At 37.3% G+C, this 6,877-nt stretch overlaps 1 pseudogene; it reads right to left on the reverse strand.

Moving 5' to 3' along the window:
* Positions 1-3: 3 nt before the first annotated feature.
* On the reverse strand, positions 4-645 carry LOC109222146 (annotated as a pseudogene).
* Between the last annotated feature and the right edge of the window lie 6,232 nt (positions 646-6,877).

Consider the following 6,877-nt stretch of genomic DNA (forward strand, 5'->3'; position numbering starts at 1 on the left):
CAAATTCATCTAGGACGGCCTTAGCATTGATTCCTTTCCCCCTTCATTACATTTCCTCCCTAAGGCCACTCTGCTAATTACTTTTTCAGTTAGAGAACATAAATGATCTCTTAAGTTTATCACTGAACTCGAATCACACTCTTGCCTGATTTTTTCAATCATGTTTGATATTTCTTCTTCCCTAACATCACGAAAAGATTGGACTCTTTTGTTGCTAAGAAGGTGAAGCACAGTAACACTTCTAACTTGCCTCCAATATTCACCATACGGACTAAAGGCCACATCCTTGGAACCATAAAAGATTCTATCAGCCATTTTAGATTTAGGTCTGTTTGACCAGACGAGGTCGTGGGTTTTCACAATATCACGAGCAGCATCAACAGAGGAAGCAACAACCACTGGCTTACTGCCAAAGTGAAGTAGCATAACTGGACCATGTTTTTCTGATAGTTTGTGAAATGAACGGTAAGGATGCGACCCAAGTTGGTGCAAATTTCCTATGATTGGAAGCTTTCTTGGAGATGGGAGTAACCTTTTTTGGGTGTTTGAAGTAGCAAAGAACCATTGATGAAGGAAGAAAATGAAAACAAGCAGAGAAATTATAAGAGTGTAAAAGGGGAGATCCGTTTTTGTTTGAGCAGGGAGTATTCAGAAGAAATCAAGAATTGGGTATAATATATTTGGAGACAAATGTATATAGAAAACAAACATTACACCTGGAGCTGATTTTGTGTGTTAGGCACATATTCGGAAAAGCTTCGCCCAACAAACTAATAGCCCGTTTGGCCAAGCTGCAAAACTCAGCTTATTTTAAGAAGTATTTTTTTTTAAAAATGCTTTTTTCAAAAGTACTTTTGACGAGAAGCAGTTTGTGTTTGGCTAATTAGTTTGAAAAGCACTTCTGAGCAGCAATTAGTGTTTGGCCAAACTTTTAAAAACTGCTTCTAAGTGTATTTTTCTCAAAAGCATTTTTCAAAAAAGTGCTTTTTGAGAGAAGCTACTTTTTTCTGCTTCTCCAAAACTGCTTCTGCTTATCCTCAAAACCACTTTTTTCCTTCCAAAAGCATGAACAAACACTTCAATTTTTGGCCAAAAATACTTTTGGCAAAAAAAAAAAAAAATACTTTTAGCCAAAAAGAAGCTTGGCCAAACAAGCTATAAAGGAGACGTTGGACCGCAATTATTTGTATTGCATGACAAAAAGGAAACCGTAATCTAACTTTAACCACAAAATTGTTTCGCACGATGTACGTTCACTAGAAAGCAACCAAGATACTTGCTTGTAGCTAGTAAATAATTTCGGTTTATGTGAACCTATTTCTTTTTTAATCCGTTTCTAAAAGAATGATCCCTTTCTAAATTTAAAAACAATTTAGTATAAACTTATAATTCTACCCTTAATGAGAAACTTTTATAACCATACAAATACTCTAGGCCCCTTTATAACTTGTTTAGGGCCACAAATTCCAAAAGTCTTCACTTTTTCTTAAACTCCGTACTCAGTTAAACAGGTTCACATAATTTAAAACGGAGAGAGTAATTACTTTTTCTTTTTCTTTCTTTTTTGTTCTTTTCATCTTGGTTTCCAACCGCTAATGTCCATTCTATGTGATAAGAAAAATGAAAAAAAAAATCCCAATGCATTCATTTCATATTAAATTTTCAATAAATAGCTACATTGAAGTCAACAAAAGTAATTAAAAATTGTAGACGATAATGCTCAGTCATTTTCTTAAATTAAGGCACGTTGTTCTTCATTTTCAACGATGCATAAGGCCATAAGTTTTTGTTTTCTTTTTTTATTTTAATTTATATTGATCTTTTTTTATCTTTTACTAAATTGACAAAATAATAATATAATCATGCAACAACTTTTTGTCACGATCCCCAAAACCAACCCGGTCGTGATGGCGCCTATCGTAGAACTAAGCCAGCCTCAACTCAACGCAACCCAAAACCACAATACTAAAATCAAATCATTTGTGGAAAAACTTTCATCATTTTGAATAAATTATTTAAGACATAAAAGAAAAATTTATATTACGATACAAACATCCCAAGATCAGGGTGTCACGGAGTACATGAGCGTCTAGAGAAATAGTATAGTCTACTACAAAGTTCACTGAATACAACTGAAACACAACTAGAATAGAGAGAGAGGGTCAAGATCTGTGAACGCCATGCAGATACCTCAACAATCTCCCAATCCTGCAACCTCGATCAGTGACTGCCACTAGGACCGAAAGTACCTGGATCTGCAAACAAGGTGCAGGGGGTAACGTGAGTACACCAACTCAGTAAGTAACAAGTCCAACCTATGGACTGATAGGTAGTGACGAACTCAACCTCATCAGAGATAACAAAAATAACGTACAAAAATGTAGGCATGCTTTCAGTTAAATAAACAACTCGAACAGTAAAGTAGAGCAGGTATGAACAAGGTAAAGAGGTATAACTCTGCTACGTCTAATTGCCAATGCACATGCCGTATGAAATGCACCATGTTGAGTGCCTCATGTTCCTACAATCTTAAATGCTCGTCCCCTCAATATTGTATATGGCTCATACGGCCCAGGGAAGATCCATCCCGAAATATATACATCTCTAACAGCAGTTACTCAGTACTAGGGAAGACCAACCATCCTATGGAGAAGATCCATCTCCAGATAATAATAATAACAACCTCATAACCACTCGGTACTCTATATGGCTCACAAGGCCCAGGGAAATCCATCCCAGAACATACTCAACAATGACTAGACGTCACCCGGTACCGAGGAAAAGGGGAAATCCATCCCTATGGAGAAATCCATCTCCATATATCAATACTTCGGACAAATCCATGTCCAGGAAAATCCATCCCTCAATAATATCATTCGCGCTCACTGGGGGTGTATAGACTCCGGATGGGCTCCTTTCAGCCCAAGCGCTATAACAAGCCAACGAAGGCATAATCAATAATCTGCTGCAGCGTGCAGCCCGATCCCATAACTATCACTCATAACCAGGCTCTCGGCCTCACTCAGTCATCACTCTCCAGTCTCTCACACACACGGGCTCACAATGCCATAATACTAGCCCGAAAAAATGATATGATGTGCCAAATGATAACAACCGAGACTGAGACATTATATGATAAGCATGAACAAGACCAAGTACAGAGTATCAATAAAACTAATAAGATGCCAGCAAGAAACTGTAACACCCCGTACATTCGGACTAGGTGTGGATATGTTAAATGGTTATTAATTTAATATTTTAGACATATGAAATCCTAGAGGGATGATTATTGGTGAAAATAGTTGTTTCGGAATCAAGATGGAGAGTGAGATGCATAAGATTCGACAATATCGACTAAGTTTATAAAAGGTCCGTCTTCCAGCAACAGGTAGTGAAAATGTGTAAGGAATTTTGGAAAACTCAGAAGAAGAAAGTTGTAGGCCTTTGAAATATCTTTCCAACGATATATTGTGGAGCCTAAACGGAGCTCTATCAAAAAGGTTATGCCCGTTTTACAGAACAGTGCGTAACCACCGCCCCAAGACCACGCCCGGACCGCGACCGCGGTCGTGAGGCAGTGTTCCTGCTATTTACAGCAGTCGGGACCGCGGTCAAACCTAAAGGGGCACGGTGGCGGACTTGGGGAGTCATTTTTCAAGCCCTATTTCGTCCCCCACAGCCCCAAAACATAAAAACATGCTCTAGAAAGGAAAGCTCTCAAAAAACTAACTCCTTAAGCGTCCCTCCACCACCCAAAGTAAGTTCTAATGGTGATTCTAAGTTAATTTTAATTTCCCAACATCTTATTAACATGGGTAAACCCTCCATATCATTAGATATTCGATTTGGACATCACTGTTGAGAGAAGGAATCTTAGAACTCGAATTCAAGGGGATTGAACTTCAAAAAGGTAATGTCTTCATCCTCTAATTGATTCTAGCGTTGTTTTAATGATTATAAACCCATGTTCATGAGATATGAGTTGATGGGTTTGATAGAAAATCATGAACGGTTATAAGTTTGGGGTGTTGATTGTTGATTATTGGTTAAGGGTGTTGTTTACCTTATGAGTGATAAAGAATAATGTTGATTATAACCATTTGAGACTTTAGAATTTATATAGGAACAAGAGAATGAGTTATTGGGTGTAGGGACACTATTAATAAGGACTATGAAGCTTTATTTTCACCAAGTGTTTGATAAGATGCTTAAGTGACCAAAACATGAGAATTATTGCTAATATGGAATCCCTTTGACTTGTATTGATTTAGATTAAAGTTGAAAGGGTTGACAAACGTTATATTATGCTCAAGCGCGAGAAGTTAAGGTATGTGAGGCTAACTCTCTATGTTTGGGAATGTTAATGATTCTCCTTACACTACGTTTCTTTTACGACGTTACTAATTGCCTTAGAAATATAATTTAGCTTAGTTCCTTGAATAGTTGTAGAACTTCTATTCTCTAGCTTCATAACTCGTTCACCACTTTCATTCTGAACGTTGTGAGCTCAGTGTGTATTCAATATAGACTTGGGTTTGGTGCCCCCGAGTCTTAGTATAGATTACTCGGTATGCTATAAATAGTTGAAGTTTTAGTGTTCATAATCAGTTCAAGAATACATGTCTCAGTCTAGTCCTATTCAGTATTCCAGTACTATGTAACTCAGTGTGATCCAGTATTCTAGTATCATGTAACTCAGTGTGATTCAGTATTTCACTATCATGTATTGAAGTTTGATTCTCAGTTCCTGAATGTTGAACACCTGTATTTGAGCCTGAGGCCGTAGTTTAAATGCTTTATGCATACTTGGGCCTGAGGCCGTAGTTTATGCTTTATGCATGTGTGGGCCTGACGCCGTAGTTTATGCTTTATGCATTTTTGGGCCTGAGGCCGTAGTTATGTATACGTATACTTGGGCCTGAGGCCGTAGATTGTGCACATATATATTGGGCCTGAGGCCGTAACTTATTCAGATAAACAGGTTTTTCATCATTCGGAGGAGGGAGTATTCATATCCTTACTTCCTTTGTTCAGTTCAGTTATCAGTTATCATTTCAGCTATCAGTTATCATTTTAGTTATCAGTTATCAGTTCAGTTATCAGTTATTAATTATCATTTTAGTTAGTAGTTATCATTTTAGTTATTAATTATCAGCTATCGTTTCAGTTTCTGTTTCAATAGTTATTATTTCAGTACCAATTATCAATTCTCAGTTATCAGCTTAGTTTCAGTTTCAGCTTTTATAATTCTTTTTTTCAGTTGCTTTACATACCAGTGCAATTGAAATGTACTGACGTCCCTTTTGCCCGGGGCCTGCATCTCACGATGCAGGTAATTATTTACAGGTTAATGATTCAGAGCACTAGGATTCTCGTACCAGCTATTTGGTGATCCCCAATTCTTTCGGGGCATTATCATTACCTTACAATCTTTAGTATTTTCACACAGTCAGTATTTTCAGTGCTTAATTAAAGGCTTCATAGACTAGAGTGACAGCTAGAAAGACTCGCATGCTTTTCATATTAAGCCATGTGGGCTACAAATATATTTCAGAATTGTATTAGTATTTCCGCACTTTGATTTATATCATCCAGACTTTCAATATATCATCATGTGTTAGTTTCTCTTCCGCATTCAGTATGATATCATATGTTGATTCAATCAGCCAGTTGGTTCGCTCGGTCGCATGTAGTCAGGCACCGGATGTCGTGTTACGTCCAGGCCCAGTTTCGGGGCATGACAAAGCTTAGTATCAGAGCACTAGGTTCAAGAGTCTTAGGAAGTCTATGAAGCTGTGTCTAGTGGAGTTTCCTTTATACGTGTGTGCCGGCCACTCATATAAACGGTTAACTACCAAGATATCCAGGATTGTCTCATTTCTTTCTACTTTAGATCGTGCCACGAAGCTTAGAGCAATAGTTAACCTTCTCTTGCTATCGAATTCCAAACGTATTGGATGCCCAAGCTATGCGCAGGAGAAACCTAAGGTCCTAGAGAGGATGATTTCCCATTGGGGTATAATTATGGAGTACATGTTGGTAAATATGAGACTTGAGAGGATGTTAAAAGTGGGATGCAATGGATAGTAGTACAGATTAGAGCATAACCTTATCAAAAAGTACAAAAGCAATTATCATGTCTTATGGTCATCAGTTTACCTCAGTTACCAGTTATACAGTCTTTCAATTAGCAAGTAGTGGTTATTCAGTACTCCAATATTCAGTTATATGTTTACCAAATATCTAATTTTGAGTGTATCAAAATCTGGTGACTGGTGAGTATACAATGATGCCTATGGGTGCTAAAAGAAAATGTAAGTAACAGTGATCATAGCGAAATCTTTGCATATTTTAGGTCCAGACTAAGACCAAGACTTACCGGAGGGCGCGGGAAGTGATTTATCAAATGATTGTATACTTTGAAAGATAAGTTTGTGCATTGTAGTGTATTCGTATGTGTTTTACCTCCTAGAACAACTTCATTTAATTTTTGGAAATGGAGCCACAAGTTGAATGATGTTAGTTCAGATGTCAGACCCTAACATTAGTCACTATAGTTTGGACAGAAAAGAGCCTAAGGGTAAAATACCTAGGAGTCAAAAACGATTGTTATTATTAGAGATGTATTTTTCGTAGAACTCATGCAAATGACTAGAAGATATGATATATGTAATGAGAACCAAGAGCAACCAATAGTGAATTTCAGGGAACGATTTTAACTTGTTCATATTTATTCAAATCAGAACTAGAAGTACCACGTTAGTAAGTTACTATAAGAAGCAGCTATTGATGTAAGATACAAGATATGGCAGTTCCCCTTTTAGGTTATATGACTAAATGATTACCCGGGATGTTTATAGTATGATATGATTTAGTT

This window comes from Nicotiana attenuata, unplaced genomic scaffold (genome assembly GCF_001879085.1).
Source record: "Nicotiana attenuata strain UT unplaced genomic scaffold, NIATTr2, whole genome shotgun sequence".
NCBI lineage: Eukaryota > Viridiplantae > Streptophyta > Magnoliopsida > Solanales > Solanaceae > Nicotiana > Nicotiana attenuata.